This window comes from Cibotium barometz, chromosome 38 (genome assembly GCF_041138505.1).
Source record: "Cibotium barometz isolate CiBa-2024 chromosome 38, ASM4113850v1, whole genome shotgun sequence".
NCBI classification, from domain to species: Eukaryota; Viridiplantae; Streptophyta; class Polypodiopsida; order Cyatheales; family Cibotiaceae; genus Cibotium; species Cibotium barometz.
In genome coordinates this window covers 21,804,007-21,823,080 of record NC_141083.1, presented here as the reverse complement: position 1 = coordinate 21,823,080, position 19,074 = coordinate 21,804,007, and positions in this window count along the sequence as shown.

Genomic DNA, 19,074 nt, shown 5'->3' with positions numbered 1-19,074 from the left:
CCCCCCCCGCCTTCATGTTACCTTCACAATGTAACTAATTAGCCTAACTAGATAATAATTACTAATACTAAAAACTAATTAACATAAAACTAATCTTAATAGTGCTACTAATACTAATACTAACACTAACACTAACACTAACACTAACACTAACACTAACACTAACTAATCTTAATAGTGCTACTAATACTAATACTAACACTAACTATCTACTAATCCTAACTATGAACGTTAATTACTAACACTAAAATTAACCCTAAGTTTAACACTAAAATTAATCCTAAGTTTATTCTAAAATTAATAATACAACTAATACTAATTAATACTAGGAGCTAGTGCAAATTAATTAGTACTAACTCTTAAATATTAACCCTAATCCTAGATATTAACACTTAACACACTACAAAGCCTCTAATGTACTAATCCTAGTTTATCCAAACTCTATCCATTGATGAAGGACTTAAAAGCCTACAAAACTCAAACAAATCCAACCCCAAAAATCCCTTACCATTTATCGATTCAACCCAAGCACTAGATCTTTCAATCACCATTTATCGATTCAACCCAAGCACTAGATCTTTCAATCACCAAATGCAGCAAAGAAAATGGCCCACCGGATTTTTCACCAAATAGCAATAAAGAAAACAACCTCTACACTATTAGCCTTCTGGCTCCAGGAAGTTCAAGTGTGAATAGAGCTGATCACCGCGGGCACTTTTCACCTTGTGCTAGTAGTTGGGGGTTTTTCTTGTGAGAACACACCCTTAGTGTGTTAGCAACCATGTCAGCCCTCTAAGGGCTACTAGTACATTGTACTCCACACGCTCACTATCTAATTGAGTACATTCTAGTTATTGCTATTGTCTCTCTTGCTCTCTGAGCTTGTGTGTGTGTTTTATCTGTGAGTCTGTGCAAAGCATCTTCTTTCACATCCAACATTGGTATCAAATCAGTGTTGTCTCGAAGACAATGCCTAAGGTTTAGAGTTTGGCTTCTCATCCAATATCTCTTCGCTGCCTGCCAAGCTAAGTTTCAGAGCAAGCGTTTCAAAGCTCTCATTCTGTTGACGCTCCTGCTGATCTTTGTGTTATTGGTGCTGCTGCACATTCTAGGTAAGATCTTGCTCTACACACTTTCAATCAGATATAGGGTTTTTGGCTCTTGTTGTACATTGTTAATACTAGCGTACATTCAAGGCTTACCCCCACACTTGCTCTTCTCTTAGCTTTCAATAGATATTTTCAGCTAATACTACTCTTGTTGCTAGTGTTCAACCATTCAACTTTCTTTTAACATTGGACCTCTGTGTTGGCAACTTTGAACTATCAGCTTCTTATCATTCTTCTTGGGCATTTGACTTTTGCATCAGTTGATTTTGCTTTGTCAGCTCATTTAATTGTGTTAGTCTATATTACTTTATCTATTGCTCAGTCCTTTGATTTCTACATTCAATGTCTGGCGTTCAATCTTTAGCATTCAATGCTTCACTCTCCGCTTTCAGCGCATATCTATTGGCTTTCAGCATTCAACACTTTGCTGTACATTCAGAAGTCTAATTTTCTATCTACAAATTCCTATTTTCAATAGTCAGTGCTTCGCATCCCAAATTGAATAGTTGGCCAGGTTTGCTTTTTTGGCCGGGGTTCACTTCCAACAGAGTTAGCTTACACGTCTGCTGACTCCGAACTGTTGACACCACATCAGCATCAGACATGCTACTTCAGATCTATCGATGCCACGCCAGCATCAGACTTGGTGCTTTAGCTCTACTTTGAAACTGCTGACTCCACGTCAGCTTCGAATCTACTGATGCCACATCACCTTTGGACCTGCTGGTTCCATGTGAACATCAGACATGCTAATTCTACGATGACAACTTCCATCTTGCTGAATCCTCTTCAATACTAGGCCTGCTGTCTCCACATCAGTATCATATCTGCTAATTCCAGATCTCGTTGATTCCATGTCAGCTTCCGGTCAACTGATTCTAACATGTTGCTTCCCCCATCCGACTCTACACTTACCAATTCAGCAACTTGCTTCTGGTAAATTTGCACATCCCTCTACATACATTTGAAGTACTTTGCAGGTAATTCCTGTGTCAGATACACTACAGTCTATATATTCCTTTGCTATGCAAAACGTCCATAAAACACCAATGAATTATTCGTCTGATGTCCTGCTGAGGATAAGTTGGACGGAACCAAATATCCCATATGGGTATACATGATGCAAGTTGGATGGAACCAACTATCCCATGTGGGTATACATGATGCGTCATGTTCTGGTGGCAAAGAACATGTGGGTATATGTATCTGGTGCTAAAACACCCAGCCTCTTGGGCCTATATCTACTATCAACATGTCCTCTAGATCCATTGTCGAAACCAGTGACTCTGGTTATAGTGACAGTGTACAACCTGCACCTGTTCCTCCTACACCAAAACAACTCACATGGGATAATAAAGATGCACATGCGCATGCACTTATTGCTCTCTCTTGCAAACGATAAGTTATTCCTCACATCCGATCATATTCCTCTACTCAGAGTGCATGGGATGTCCTTGCCTCTCTATATCAATTCCACAATGAAGCCCAAGTTTCCTATCTCTCTCTTGCAAACGATAAGTTATTCCTCACATCCGATCATATTCCTCTACTCAGAGTGCATGGGATGTCCTTGCCTCTCTATATCAATTCCACAATGAAGCCCAAGTTTCCTATCTCTGAAAAAAGCTTGACTTGGAACATCTGATATAGAGGGTGAATCTATGGATACATTTCTAACCCGTCGTGTCAAGGATCTGTGGGAACAACTAATCAATATTGATGAGGTTATTCCAGATAGTTCTCTTATCTCTATTGTCCTCAATGGCCTGCTAGAATCATATCAAGGATTTACTACCACACTCTGCCTCCTGATAAAGGGCAATTCAGCATTGTATACTTTTGGTGAGTTGGTGGCTTTCCTACTCCAGGAAGAGCAGTCTCGTTTTCCAATCAAAACAACATGCTCACTTCCAATCAGGTATTTGCTGCCTCCCATCACATGGCAAAGGAAAATCTGGGGCTTCACCTCATGGCAAAGGAAAATATGGGGCTTCACCTCATGCTAAGCCTAAGGGCAAGGCATTAACCCAATCAGATGACCCAAAGCCCAAAGAGGGGCCTGCTGAGAAAAAGAAGAGATGTAATTACTACCAAAAACTTCATCATGTTTTAGAGGATTGTCGAAAATGGAAGGAGAGTGAGAAGAAGAAGAAGCAAAAGACTTGCTACAACTATAAGTGACAATCCAGAGAAAGGAATTTTATACATTCTGTCTATGCACTAATAATAACACATGTAGTAATCTTCCTGCCTCTTGTTTGTCCTTGCAAAATGTTGAGTGGTACTTTGATTCCGACCAAGCACATTACTTCATACAAGTAACTCTTTTCAACCTTGAGAGATGCTCCATCAAGTGGAACAATTTTGTGTGCTAACAATGCATCGTATGCCATCAAAGACATTAGCAAGTGGAATTAACTTCATGCTCTAGGGATCCGTCGACATTTAGCTACGCCATTCTGTTACGGTGTATAAGGAGTAGTACACTGATGAAAAATGCCATGGGACAGCAGTAAATTTATTTGACATATGTTCCCACCTCTGTCAATATGTAATGTCAGCAGCTTATGATTGCAAGAATTTTCAGCAAAAGAGGAAGAAACAGACAGAAAGCTGAGAAGGCATCTGATTTGACTTTCAGACCATACACCCAGCAAAAGTGTATGCAGTGTCATCAATGAAAGTCATAAAGTGCAAATGTCTACCAAAGAGGGAGCTTGCATAGGACCACAGAGATCATTATGCACTATCTGTAATGGGCGAGTAACATGGAAAGTGCCATCTTTTGGAAAGGATTGATGATGCATCTTTCCTAGAATACATCCCTTGCACACATGCTTGTGGGGGAGCCGCATTGAAGGCATCTCATAAACCATAGCTTAATGTTGTAGCCGCATAAGAGATAGAAGATTCAAGTGACCAAATTGAGCATGCCAAAGCTCAGTGTCATGCTGAATCTGGGGCATGGAAACAGTCAAGGCATCTACATGAGGATCAGTACTCTTGTCATACATGTCAAGCCTGTAGAGGCAATGTACTAGACAAGAGAAGCACATCTGAATCAATTTTGTCATGAATGGAATTGCAATTATTAGAAAATTGAATCTTCAATCCAGCTTTGGAATGTCCAGAGACAGAAATGAGATTCTTGTAGATTTCGAAATCAAACACTCATGGAAATAGCCAGGTGTATGCTCGAAAGCAAGAATCTACCTTCTAGATTTTGGCTTGAAGCGGTCATGTGTGCCAATTATGTATTAAACCTCTGTTCCATTAAAGCCCTGAAATCTATGACAACTTATGAAGCTTGGAATGGTAGAATTCCAGTCATTGCTCATATGCATGTATTCGGCTGACTGGCTTATGTGAATGTACCATCACGGCATAGACATAATCTTGAAGCAAAGGCTTATGTGCATGTACCATCACAGCATAGACATAATCTTGAAGCAAAGGCTTTGAAATGTATTTTCATGGGATATAGTAGTGAAAACAAAGGATATCGGCTATATGTTCCATTCAATCAAAAGTTGATTGTGTCTAGAGATGTCGTCTTTGATGAATATGCATCTCAATCCATGCTTTCCTCTCGCCTACAGCCATTGATGCTTTGGATGTATTTGATACATTATTGGCTTTGTTTGTTTGGTACTGGTGTTGACTACTCTGAGCCTGCCTTGACTCTGACTCAGCCATCTAATAATGTAGCCCATCAACATATTCAATAGTTCATTAATATCCCTATTGCTCTGAATCAGCCACCCTTTAATATCCCTATTGCTCTGAATAGCCCATTAATATCCCTATTGCTCTGAATCAGCCACCCTTTAATCCAGATGCCTTGGGTGATACATTTATTGAAGAGGATATAGCTATTTGTGATTCTGAATGGATTCTATGCTGGCTCTAAGCTACTTTGCATGATAGAAAGCTGCCTAAACCTGAATGAGGAACCAATTTCTCACTTTAATGCCTTGGAGGATGACAATTGGTTGACAATTGGGTTTCAGCCATGCGTTTAGAATTAGATTCCATTGCCATAAATGATACACGAGAGTTATGTGATCTGCCTGGCTAGCAAGCATGCTATAGGCACCAAGTGGGTGTTTAAGCTAAAATGGAAGTCTAACAACTCTGTTGATCGCCAAGGGCTATGCCCAAAGAGAAGGCATTGAGTATGATGAGACTTTTGCACCTACATCACATATGATGACCATTTGGACTCTTGTTGCATTGGGTATGCATAAAGAATGGAAAGTGCATTAGTTGGATGTCAAAATTGCATTTCATGGTGATCTGAAAGAGGAGGTTTATGTCACACAACCTCCTAGCTTTGTTTAGCAGGGTGCCGAGCATTAAGAATACAAATTGCGCAAAGCACTATATGGCCTTAAACAAGCTACTCGTGCTTGGTATCAAAAGATACATGCATATTTGCTCTCTTGCTTGTTTCAGAATAGCCCCACTGAAAGCACTCTTTATGTCTGCAAAGATATAAAGAGTGCTTTCAGAAGATACATGCATATTTGCTCTCTTGCCTATTTCAGAATAGCCCCACTAAGTGCACTCTTTATGTCCTCAAAGACAAGAATCATTTACTTATCCTCAATCTTTATGTGGACGATTTGCTCATGATAGGTCGTGAGTGAACAAGGGACACATTGTAGCTTTCGCTAAAATACATTTGATGTGTCCGACATGGGTCTTCTTCATTATTGTTTAGGTATCTAGTTTGTTCTGATTGAGGGGGGAATAATGTTATCTCAACAAAGATACATTCAGCAACTCTTGGAACGCTTTCAAATGACAAATTGCAAACCTATTTCTACTCCTATGGAGCTCGGTCTTTGACTGTCAATTGAGGACTCTTTTGAGCCCTTTGATGTAGCCACCTATCATCAAGCTATTGAATGCTTTATATATATGTGTAATACCCGTCTTTAGAATGTTGTGTCACAATTGGAGCAGATTTATGCATTGTCCCAACACTCGACATTGGCAAGCAGTGAAGTGTGTCTTTCGCTATCTTCAAGGCACTTAGCACTATGCACTATGCATTGTTTTACAGTAGTGAGTCTTCTTTATGCTTGACTACCTACACTAATAGAGTGATTGGGAAGGATGTTATGACACAAGAGTGTCAACCATTGGATATTGTTTCCTTCTTGGCAGCTCATGCATCTCATGGCTCAGCAAGACGCAGCTGACAGTAGCATCGAGCTATGAAGTTGAATACAGGACAGCATTCACAGCTACTCTGTGGAATGTGCTTGGCTCCGCCTTTTTTTGGCTGATCTTGGTAGTATCTGACAGTACTCTCATGGCTCAGGAAGAAGTAGACGGGCCGATAGTAGCCACATCCAGCTATGAAGTTGAATACAAGGCAACATTCACAACTACTCTATGGAATGTGTTAGCTCTGCCATCTTTTAGCTGATCTTAGTATCAGACAGTAGTCTACTACCACCCTTTACACTAACAGTCGGAGTGCATTAGCAGTTGTGTAGAATCCAGTATTCCATGCACGAATAAAGCACATTGAGATGCATTATCACTATGTCAGGGAATGGCTCCATGCTGGAGAGATAGCCTTGACCTACATGCCGACACATGCCAATGTGGCAAATGGATTTACCAAGTCCCTTACCAGGGAGAAGATTGAAGCTTTCTGACAAGCTTTGAACTTACTACCTCTGCCAGGGTAGTCTGCTACACCCTATATCCGTTCGCCCCATTCACTTTAGGGGGGGTTTGTTAGTCTTCTGCCTTCAAGAAGTTCAGGTGTGAACAGAGCTAATCATGGGCACTTTTTATCGTGTGTTGGTAGGTTTTTTTTCCCGTGAGAACACACCCTTAGTGTGTTAGCAACCACATCAACCTCTAAGGGCTACTAGTAAACTGTACTCCACACACTCATTATCTAATTGAGTACATTACAACTATCGCTATTGTCTCTATTGATCTCTGAGCTTGTGTGTATGTTTTTTCTGTGAGTCTATGTAGAGCATCTTTTTTCACATCCAACATACACGAGAGTCTGAACAAACACTATGGCAAACAATCATGTCCCCGACAACGATGCCAATAGAAATCCCAAACCCACCACACTCACTAGCTCAAGGCTTATAAAGTGAAGAGAGCTTACCTTTCATGTGTCATTAGGAACCTGGTTGCTTACCCGCCATCTCGTAGAAGAGGCAACCGTAAAAATGCTAGCTAGCACTTGAGAAGAATTGACTCCTGTTGTTGTCACCACAAGAGTTGTCCATGTAGAGTTTGAAACTCCCAACTATTGTAAGACCATGCTCCACCACGCAAAGATAATAGCTCACACACACACACACACACACACACACACACACACACACACACTAGCACACAAGCACGACCAAAAGGGCAAAAGGATATGGTAGAGAGCAAGAGCACACTCTCAATCAACACTCAAGGGAATGTCCATTTCTCATTAGAAAAATTCACTTATATACAAGGGAGTTATAAGTTTGGGTATCGTCCATACCTATTAACTAATTAGGTGCAAGCTATAGCACTAGAGGTTCTAGAGTGGTCGTAGGGCTCTGCTCTATCATGAACCCTAGTATTCTAGTCTAGCACTAGAGATTCTAGAATGCCAATCTACCATGCACATTGTGTTTTTCTAGTGTACCACAAGAAGGGCGTCTAGGATGGTCCTAGGGCTAATCTACCATACACAATGTGTTGTTCAAGAAGGGGGTCTAGAATGGCCCTAGGGCCATTCTACCAGTCATCCTATTGTTCAATAGCACGAGGAGTGTATATAATGGTCCTAGTGCCATTCTAGCATGCACCCTATTTTTATAATTTAGCACGAGTTGTAGAATGGCCCTAGGGCCATTCTATCATGCACAATGTTGTACTAGCATAGCACAAGGGGTCTAGAATGGCCCTAGGCTAGTCTAAGTACACATTTGGTGGATGTTGACTCTTTTACTTGGCTCGATCATCCCTTAAGTACATAATTAAGCAAAATTATGTGGGAAATACAATAATTGGAACAAGTTATTAATTCCCACTTAGGTAGACAACACACATAAGTGAGGGTGGACAAGGATCAATGCCCATTATATGTGCAGATCCTTGAGTGACTTTGCACTGCTTATGTATGCTCTTGGCTCATTGTTGTAGATGGCCCATCTCCACTTGTGACTTTACACATAAGTGAGGATGGACAAGGATTAGTGCCCATTATGTGTGTACATCCTCTAGTGACTTTGCACTGCTTGTACATGCTCGCTCTTGGCTCATTGTAGATGGCCCATCTCCACTTGTGAGACCAATGCACACTTCCATAATCAGGGTGGTGTAAGCTTGTTGTAGGTGTAGGTGTGTGCATTATTGATGCATATCGGTGGTCGGTGTTAAACTTGAGTTAACATCTGCATACAAAATTTGGATGTGCATCACTATCATAACCTAGTGGTTGCATCATGTAAACTTCTTCTTGTAAATCACCATGGAAGAGCACATTCTCTTATTTATGCTTGAACTTATACACCTAGTACACCTAATTATCTTCTTGTGCTTAGGCAAAGGCACTAATTTCCATGTCACATTTGTATCCAATGCTACCATCCTCATCCATGGCATCTTCCCATTTTTTATTTCCAAGTGCCTACGTAAAACAAGTAGTCTCTATCTCTATATTGCTTTAACCATGTAAGCATAGTGAGTGATGGGCTACATATCCATCAACCTGTCTCAATAGGGTATCTAACCTGAGTATACCTACATACACCTAGATCTCTGTCGGGTGTCCTCAAAATAGCCTTAGTTCTCCTTGCACCAGGAGTAACCACTACGGAATACTAAGCTCCTCATCAAGGCTCTACTCGGAGCTACTACAACCACCATCCACATAAGAGTAACATGCTGACAAATTTGGCACAAAAGGTTGATCTACCTTTTCCTTCGCTTTGCATGATACATGTGTACCATCACTTGTAGTACCGTAATATGATGCATCTATAATCCTTACATTTGTCATCACCTACCTGACCAACATTGGATCTACTACTAGAGTACTCTCTAGGTCCTCTAAGCACCTATGATTGTTGCTCTACATGTGGGACAACATCATTACTTCTTATGTCTACATCTTCAGTTGTCTTTAGTGTGCAAGCTACTCATCTCATCAAAGATAATATCTATGCTTACTCGCATCTCATGAGTGAGTATGCTTACTCTCATCTCATGTGGGACAACATCATTACTTTGCACAATTACATCTATGCTTACTCGCATCTCACAAGTAAGTATGCTTACTCTCATCTCATGTGGGACAACATCATTACTTTGTACAATTACATCTATACTTACTTGCATCTCACGAGTAATTATGCTTACTCTCATCTTATGTGGGACAACATCATTACTTCTTACATCTACATCTTTAGTTTGCCTTCATTGGTGTATATCAGCTACTCAACTCATCAAATACATCTATGCTTACTCACATCTCACAAGTGGTAGGGTTATAGCATCGATAATCTTTCTACTCTAAAGAATAACCAATGAAGATGCATTTCTTTGTCATTGGATCCAACTTGGTTCTCACTTCATCAGGAACAGTGTGATAGATATGGTTTTATGCCTATAAACTTCTATTCAGGCGTCATACCATGAATAGAAGTAGTGGGAGTCCTATTCATAATATAAATAGCAGTTGCCTACTTTAGTCTAAAAATAATATGGCATATTCTTTTCAGACATCAAGGCATGAGTAACTTTTGTAATGTGCATGTTTTTTCTTTCTACAACACCATTCTATAAGTGCATATAAATTACCTCTTAATTCCTTGCTTTCTTAAGAAAACTGGAAGATATTCTCCCCCCCACGATATGATTTTAGGCATTTGATTTGCATAACTTTTTCTTTCTCAACCAAGACTTTAAATCTTTAAAAGTGAGTAAACACCTCACTTTTGTCCTTCATGAAGTAAACCCACACTTTCCTAGTGTGATCATTAATGAATGTAACATAGTACTGCAACCTTGAATTGTTGTGGTCTTGGGTCGGTCCCCAGACATCGGGCCCCAGACATCAGGATGTTTAACATCTAATGGCCTTTTTCTCTAATGTGCTTTTTGTGTGGGAAAGCATGTTTAGCCTGCTTTTATGCTTCACATAGTTTGTGCATAAACTTTGGCAAACTTGTAACAATATTTTGGGCTCACATAGACTTCAACCACCACTATATATTCACATGATCAATGCGCTTGTGCCATATGTCAATATCTACAATGGCACTTATCCCATACGCAAACATGGATGCCTTCACCTTAGGCATGCTAACATCCAAAGTAAACATTCTGCCATTTCTGCTACCGTTTGCAACCGAGTGGTACCGATTTTTTACAACGCGAAGAACCTTACCAAGAGTAATAATCATTATTCTTACATAGAGTTTATTCTATTTTGATATTTATTTAAAGTGTGATAATTAACATTAATTGGCCACTATCAATTTGTGGAAGTGAGAAGAAAAAACCATCATAAAATAGAGAAGGTCTACATGGTCACATATGTTATTTTTAATAACAAAATATAGGTTTAAGGTCACATCCTTGTAATTAAAGCATCTAATGAGCAAAAAGATGCACACAAGGGCTTAGTCTTTCTATATGTTCATCAAGAGAGTAAAAAACATGTTAACAAGTTGAGGTGCATGCTTTGGAGTCTCTTTTGCTTTTATCTCCATGTATTCATGGATTGATACAGTAGTTGCACTTAGTACCTACTTTGAAAAGATAAAGAACACTATCTTTACCCTTTGTAATATAATGATGAGGTATGGAACCTTGGCAAGATAGTTCCCACAAAAGACACTTGTAATCCTCTTAAAGAAATGGGAGATTGATTTGCTTATAGGTGAGCTCAAAATATAATTCTCTTCAACCATCTTTGTTGGCTCGTGCGCGTGCATTGCGTGGGAACCACCCTTAATGGCCATAGACCTTAACTTCACCTACCTTGACGGCCACCACCCTTCACCTACCTTGGGCCATCATCTACTTTGGGACTTTGTGTGTATGGGTATTCAAGTATCATTTGGCAATCATGAATTTTGGCTGAGGGCTATGGAGACTCTCTCTCTCTCTTTGTTTCTCTGTGTTTTTGTTCCTTTTTCCTGTTTCCTTTTTTTTTTTGGGTTTCTCTGCTAGGTCATTTTCCCCATCAACACCTTGGCAACCCACGATAGAGAACCACACAGCCCCTTTGGGAGATGGAGCTCTCCTTTCTCCAAAAATCTCAAGTAGACTGTCCTCCCTGAGCTGCCTTCTCCAATGCTTCTTGCACACCAGCAGCCCTGCTTCTGCATCTAATGTGCTTGTGGCCTCATCTAGCAGAACTACCTTGGGATCTGTTACCACCATCGATCTAAGGTGGCCAAAAGAAAAGGATAGCAATAGCGGTAATTGCACCCAAGGTCCATCTACCGTCGTAACAACCTTATCTACAGCTACTTGCTGTCCACCTTGTCAACGCAAATCTTGTCTTGGTCGTTAGTACCTTGGAGGAGATCTCCTCAATGGCAACTCCCTCATATCACTTTGCAAGAAAACACCTTGAACGGTGTTGGCATCGAAGACAGTGTGGGTAGGGTTCATTGCGGCCTCCCTAGCAACGTTGTGAAGCAACAACCACTTCTCAATCACAAAGTCCAATGACGACAATCATTCCAAGCACAAGATGCATTTCTTCACAACAAGGACTAAGCATACCAAGCAAGACCTGATCCTCACACAAATCTTCATGAAGTATAGAAGGATGGTCTAACCAGCAATCAGATTAGCACAAGGAGTGTTCCGTCTCATGAGCGATTTTCATCAGCCTCCTTTGCAAGGCCGTTCATTTGGCAGTATGCGGAGTTCATCATAATAGGAATCCTACCACTCGGAACATTCTAGGAGAGCTCATCTTGTTCAATGTCTTTTCTCGGAAGGCATGAGATCCTCTATTTCCCTTTTGTGCCCGAGAAAGTTTGGTTCGCTTTTCCTTTAGCCCCATAACCTCACATGGTTCACTTTTCCTTTGTCAGGGGCATTGGGATTTGCATAGCTTGGTGGCTCTATCTAATGTCACATTAGCTTGGAGGTCGGAGAGAGAGAGAGAGAGAGAGAGAGAGAGAGAGAGAGAGAGAGAGAGAGAGAGAGTATTGCACGACTTTATGATGGTTGATTGATTGATGTTGAAACCCTTCACAAGTACATTTGTTTGTGTGTATATATATATGTATTTGTAATTTATATGTATATACATATGTATATATATACATATATACATACGTATATATATACATATATACATATGTATATACATATATATGTATATATGTATGTATGTATGTATGTACGTACGTATATATGTACATATATATGTATGTATATATGTATACGTGTATATATATACGCATACATATATACATATATCAAGGTTGCATCCGTACATACATACCTTATGATAAGGTACGTTTTAGTATACAGTACAGATCTATATGTGGCACCCCCCCACTGGCCTTTGGCCCAAGATCCTGCTGTAGTTACTGATTTTTCACTGCCCGTAGGCTGAATTTTCATTGTTCGTAGGTGCTCGCCTATAGCCGCTTATTTATCCACCCGTAGGCAATGCTGCCGAGGAAGCACCAAGGGGGGTTTTGAACCCAAGATCTCTTGGTCCTAGGCAAACACCTTCACCACTTGAGCTATCACCTCATTGGTAAGTACGTGGCAGTTTTTAAAAACATTTTGGGTTAAAAAAACCCTAGGTCGGATGTCGTCGCTCGCTGATTTTGCAAAGTGCGAATGTAGCCATTCCTTTTATTGATACAGACATTGCAGCGAGAGATGATGATGATGTGGGGCCAGCCGCTACGGTCACCGCCATTGGAGATCGAGAGCTGAGAGTATAATCGCAAAGGAAACATGTTAACAGATGAAGATCTTGAATCTTTATCTTCTTCATAATCTAATGGTGATGAAGTGGATTGATCATTGAGAGCTCTGTAATGTGCAATGATAGTGACACTAGTGACTAGAACTATTATTTTTTGGCTTCTCTAGATAGTAAACTGTCTTTTAACTTTTAAAATTTGATTGATTGCTTATAGTATGTAACCCGTGGCATTTGAGTCATGGGTACTCAACGGCAACTCCCTCATATCACTTTGCAAGAAAACGCCTTGAACGGTGTTGGCATCGAAGACAGTGTGGGTAGGGTTCATTGCAGCCTCCCTAGCAATGTTGTGAAGCAACAACCACTTCTCAATCACAAAGTCCAATTATGACAATCATTCCAAGCACAAGATGCATTTCTTCACAACAAGGACTAAGCATACCAAGCAAGACCTGATCCTCACAAATCTTCATGAAGTATAGAAGGATGGTCTAACCAGCAATCAGATTAGCATAAGGAGTGTCCCATCTCATGAGCGATTTTCATCAACTTCCTTTGTAAGGCCGTTCATTTGGCAGTATGCGGAGTTCATCATAACAAGAATCCTACTACTTCTAGGAGAGCTCATCTTGTTCAATGTCTTTTCTCGGAAGGCATAAGATCCTCTATTTCCCTTTTGTGCCCGAGAAAGTTTGGTTCGCTTTTCCTTTAGCCCCATAACCTCACATGGTTCGCTTTTCCTTTGTCAGGGGCATTGGGCTTTGCATAGCTTGGTGGCTCTATCTAATGTCACATTAGCTTGGAGGTCGGAGAGAGAGAGAGAGAGAGAGAGAGAGAGAGAGATAGTATTGCACGACTTTATGATGGTTGATTGATTGATGTTGAAACCCTTCTAAAGTACATTTGTTTGTGTGTATATATATATGTATTTGTAATTTATATGTATGTACATACGTATATATATACATATATACATATGTATATACATATATATGTATATATGTATGTATGTATGTATGTACATATGTATATATGTATATATGTATACGTGTATATATATACGCATACATATATACATAGATCAAGGTTGCATCCGTACGTACATACCTTATGAATAAGGTACGCTTTAGTATACAGTAAGGTCTATATGTGGCACCCCCCCACTGGCCTTTGGCCCAAGATCCTGTTGTAGTTACTGATTTTTCACTGCCCGTAGGCTGATTTTTCATTGTGTGTAGGTGCCCGCCGCCTATAGCCGCTTATTTATCCACCCGTAGGCAATGCTACCGAGGAAGCACCAAGGGGGGTTTTGAACCCAAGACCTCTTGGTCCTAGGTAAACACCTTCACCACTTGAGCTATCACCTCATTGGTAAGTACGTGGCAGTTTTTAAAAACATTTTGGGTCAAAAAAACCCTAGGCCGGACGTCGTATTTTATGCAAAGTGCGAATGTAGCCATTCCTTTTATTGATACAGACATTGCAGCGAGAGATGATGATGATGTGGTGCCAGCCCGCTACGGTCACCGCCATTTTGCAGATCGAGAGCTGAGAGTATGATCACAAAGGAAACATGTTAACAGATGGAGATCTTGAATCTTTATCTTCTTCATAATCTAATGGTGATGAAGTGGATTGATCAGTGATTGAGAGCTCTGCAATGTGCAATGATAGTGACACTAGTGACTAGAACTATTATTTTTTGGCTTCTCTAGATAGTAAACTGTCTTTTAACTTTTAAAATTTGATTGATTGCTTATAGTATGTAACCCGTGGCATTTGAGTCATGGGTACTGAACGTTTGAGTGATTCCATTTCATGAAACCTATTTATGCTTTTGTTTACCGATAGCTCTCATTTTGCTAATTGTGTTGTTGTTTATAAATGAATTATTTTTCAAATTTAAAGTTTACAGTTCTTCATTCATTTTTTTGTATATATATAAACACTATATAGTATATTTTTTTATATTTTTACGTACCTTACGTATTTAATGTACCTCAAAATCTCAATCCGTACTTGAATGCCTACCTTAAGTACTTGATTCCTACCGTACCTTATGTACCTTTCCACCTTGACATATATACATATATCATGTGTGTGTGTGTGTGTGTGTATGTTTGTATGTATATATGTGTGTATATATATATATGTATACATATACATATATATATGTTAGCATATATCATCTCCCATTTTGCCAGCTATTTTGGTGTCTACGGGTGTCCTTTCCATGCTTTCCCTGATTTTTTCCTATTTTTTTGGGCCTCTAATGTGGGTTGCCCACTTTTTTTTGGGGGCTTTTATGCCTATTTTTTTCATCTTTTTCCTGGGCAGCTACCTAAAAAATACACACACACACACACACACACACACACACATATATACATGTGTGTATGTGTATATATATATATATATATACACACACACACACACACATACATACACACACACACACACACATATATGTATATGTGTGTGTGTTTGTGTATACACACACACACACACACACACACACATATATGTATGTGTATGGAGGAGCTGGAAGAATTTTCAGATGTGCTCGACAAAGCAGAGCATTGGCATGCAGATTATAATGGGAAAAGGAAGAAATCCTGCTTCAACATTCGTTGCATTCAAATGTTGCAGTGGATGCCTTGAGTGACAAGTATGAAGATGAATTTGAGTCTGATAAAAGTGGGAATGAACTGTATTACCCCATGACTGTGGGTATGCAAGTTGCTCATAATCCTGGCCGATATGGTAGGGATCGTAGTCATCGTTGCTTGCAGCCTAAAAGCCTGTTGGCAGCTTTGGAACTATTGACAAAGGCCGTCAAATAGGTGCTGAGCATGGGCATAATGAGGAAGCACCTAACTGTGTAAAACATATGCAACCAGAGGGTGTGCCACCAGATGCTCTCACATATGTCTATAGCTTGAAAGCTTGTGGTAATGTTGGAGCCATAGACAAGGGACAAAGCATACATGCTGAGGTCTTCAGTAAAGGTTTTGAGAAAAGTAATTACATTGGCATTGCTTTGGTGGATTTGTATGCTAAGGATGGCTCACTTGCTGAAGCTGGGCTAGTGTTTAACAGCCTGGAGGCTTGATGCATAACCTTGTGGAATGTGTTAATGGCTGCATTCTCTGACCATGGGCTCTGTGAGGAAGTGCTTTGTGGATTGAAACACCTGCAACTAGCAGTCCGAGTGGAAAGAAGAAACCAGACACTGCATGGGCACTCCCAAAATCCGCAAGATGGCTGGCGTGTGCCACTCGGAAGCCTGTAGGTACCACTCGAAAGTCTCCGGAACCTATAATCTGGAGATGGTTCACTCTCACCGAGGTCTCGCTCATCTGCATTCTACGAGCTTGCAGTGCAACAGAGAGTCTGGAGGTATGTACACAGCTTCAATTCAACATTATTCCTGCTAGGATTGATCAAATTGCAGCAACCACACTACTCTATACGTATGGAAGGAAGGTTCTATGTTGGAATACAATGATGGTAGCTTTTGCTCAGAATACACATGACAAAGAAGCTTCCATTCCTTTCCACTAGATTCAGCTTGAAGTCATCAAGATAAATACATGTGCCCGCCTGGTTGCTCCTAGGGAGGGGCGGATACTTCATACAACCCTATGAATTATTAGATGGATAATTCATACAACCCTATGAATTATTAGATGGATATGAGCAGCACATGTGCTGCTCTTAGGGAGGGGCGGATAATTCATACAACCGTATTATTAGATGGATATGAGCATCACATGGTTCTAGGATTAAAGCTTGCAGACCTCTTTGGATGTGCAAGGGACTTCAATATGATAAGAGGCAGGTTAAGAAGGATGCCGATGCTTGTTGTTGCTGATCTGAGCTTATGGATGTACATGCAGGATACTTGCTCCGTTCCATACCCCTGGAGTATGAACATTTTGGTTCAGACATGGTTTTATGTTCTCCTGTTGTATGATCATGTATGGATAACACTATATCTAATGGGTTCCCAGCCTTGGCATGTTGCCATTAAATGGTTGCAATGTACTTCCACTAGATTTAGGTTATGTGCATGACACTGGCATGACTCTATGATTATGGGTTCAAGTCGTCAGATTGGGAATCCAACCCACCGGGTGTGCCAGGTGTTAGCCCGTGTGCGTGCACTATATGGGAACCACCCTTAGCCGCACCATAGACCTTAACTTCACCTACCCTGCTGGCCACCACCCTTCACCTACCTTGGGCCATCTTCTACTTTGGGACTTTGTGTGTTATGGGTGTTCAGGTATCAGTTGTTGGTAATCATGGATTTTGGCTGAGGGCTATGGAGACTCTCTCTCTCTTTGTTTCTCTGTGTTTTTGTTCCTTTTTCCTGTTTCTTTTTTGGGCTTCTCTGCTAGGTCATTTTCCCTGTCAACAATCTTATTGATCCTTATATAGGTGGCTATGGCATTATTTGAAGAGTAATATCACTCCCCTTCCATGCTCTAAACAAAATAATGCAGATTCATAAGAGGGATATAAGTATGTACAAACCACCAAATTGGGTTAGAGAAATGGATCATGGACACATTAGAGGCATGTGCCTTGGTTCTTGGAGTTCTTATGGATGACAAGTAAGAATATAACGAGATAATGAAGTCACTAAAATCAAGAGAGGTGGGATGCTACTCCTTGTTCTAATGTTTGTTTTGTTTGTAGTCTCTTTTGGGTAAACCTCCATCTTCCTCCATACAATAATGATAGATGAATCAATTTTCTAGGAATCTATTACAATTTCTAATACATATGGATCATTTTACCATTTATTCTTTAAAAGAGATGAATATTATGGCGCCTTCAAAAGATGACCATATAAGCCTACGGTGGCCTTTAAAAAAATTCATCGAAGGTAATGATTTTCATTTCTTACACTATGTTCCTTTTTGTGTTAAATAAATGGTTTAATATTTACACCAAAAGTAATTTTATCATATATGAAATTCATTTTTATATATCAAAGAAGTGTTGGATAGAAAAAGAACATGTGCCTAAAGGGGCTTTAGAAGTAGGCAATCCTTTACATTCCTTATGCTCTAGCCCAAACTTATTATTATGTGTGGGTTTTTTTGAAGCAACTCAACTACCTTTAAAAAAAGATCAAAAGGCTTCCATGGCTCCAAAAGAAGATACATTACAAATTACAACTAGGCACAACTAGGTATTGGATTCTATTTTGTGGTTCTTCTTATGTCAATTAAATTTTTATTAAAAGGAAGGAAGCCATGAACAAGGAAAGGTCGGACTGCATTGCTTCTAGAAGAAGTTAAACCAAGGAAATTGTTGCCTTTGAATGCTTCTAGTGACTTGCATGAGCGCCTTCCAAAGCCTCCCCCCATAAAGAGATTCATAACTACCAGGCATAACTGTCATAAAACATGTGCCCTATTGAGTCGGGTTCTAATAATAACCTATGACCCTTCAGATTAGAATGATTAATGGCCGGAGCTTTCAACTCTTTACAATCTTCTTATAATGCAAGAACACAAAGACATGCAATACGCTTGGTGTTTGTAACCCTTTCTACTCATATGGCATTGTATGGTGTTTCTAAGGACAAAAAAAATCCTTCATTGTATAGGCAATTAAGTACAATGGACATGAGCTCCATCTTTTGTATTGCACAATCAATTCTTGCCAAACTAGAGGTCTCATTATCTTACATAGTATATGAGACATGGTACATGTGATTGATGTAGCATGGAATGCTCAAATGATGTGCTTGTGGATGCATATAATCACTTGCAAAGAGCTTGTTTTTATTGGATGTTCCCATGGAAAAACTAACGTGAATAGGTGACCAAATTCCTTTTTTTGGCATTAATTAATTTTTGGCTTTAATCGACCGACCAATTACCATGATTTTGCTTTGAGTTGTTGAGCTTAAAACCTCAGCAATTTCAATCGCTCTTTTTAGAAAGTATAGATTTATGGGATTTTTCTAGTACGTGCTCGTGGTTGCATTACAGGCTGGCTCGTGAGGCTGGCTCG